We start from the raw sequence: 944 nt of genomic DNA on the forward strand, positions 1-944 counted from the left end.
AGACGTCGTCATTGACAGACAGACGTGATCTGTCTCCTGTTTGTCATTAGAGCAGAGAACAGAAAAGGTGAACATCAGTAGTGTCTCAATCAGCTGATCAGTTAGCTGATATCAGGTCAGTTTGAGAGTCTGTTTCCTGTGTGAGGACTTCCTGCTCATCCGCACTTTGTTTTTTAATTAGACATTTAACATCAGATCATTAAATATCTTCTGTTTCTCTCATCCTTCACTCTTCACCTGGAGACACCTGATTAATTCTCAGATAACACCTTCACATCACAGAGGTGTATCAAGTGTGTGTACAGTGTGTACAGTGTGTACAGTGTGTGTACAGTGTGTGTACAGTGTGTGTGTACAGTGTGTACAGTGTGTACAGTGTGTACAGAGTGTGTACAGTGTGTACAGTGTGTACAGTGTGTACAGTGTGTGTACAGTGTGTACAGTGTGTACAGTGTGTACAGTGTGTACAGTGTGTACAGTGTGTACAGAGTGTGTACAGTGTGTTTACAGTGTGTACAGTAGTTACAGTGTGTACAGTGTGTACAGTGTGTGTACAGTGTGTACAGTGTGTACAGTGTGTACAGTGTGTACAGAGTGTGTACAGTGTGTACAGTGTGTACAGTAACAGGAGACAGGTGAACACCGTGGAGCATCAGCAGCTGGTGGACTGAAACTCATCAGTGTAACTGCTCTCAGATCTGGAGCTGGTCTGACTGAGAGGACCAGACTGGATTATAGTTTTGTTTTTATCACTGCTGTGTTTGACCCTCTGTGTTACATCATGTCACAGCTTCCTCTTCTTTCTCTGGATTAAACCCAAACACACTGAACCAGTTCATTCTCTCACTGAGCTCCAACAATGTGAGGCCTGTCCAGAGTGGCCTAGATTCAGACTGAGCCATTCACACTGACCCTAATACACCTTACACACTGCACACACACTT

This window comes from Seriola lalandi, unplaced genomic scaffold (assembly GCF_002814215.2).
Source record: "Seriola lalandi dorsalis isolate HSWRI2012SDOR001 ecotype SW California unplaced genomic scaffold, Sedor1 jcf7180002052523, whole genome shotgun sequence".
In the NCBI taxonomy this organism is placed as follows: domain Eukaryota; kingdom Metazoa; phylum Chordata; class Actinopteri; order Carangiformes; family Carangidae; genus Seriola; species Seriola lalandi.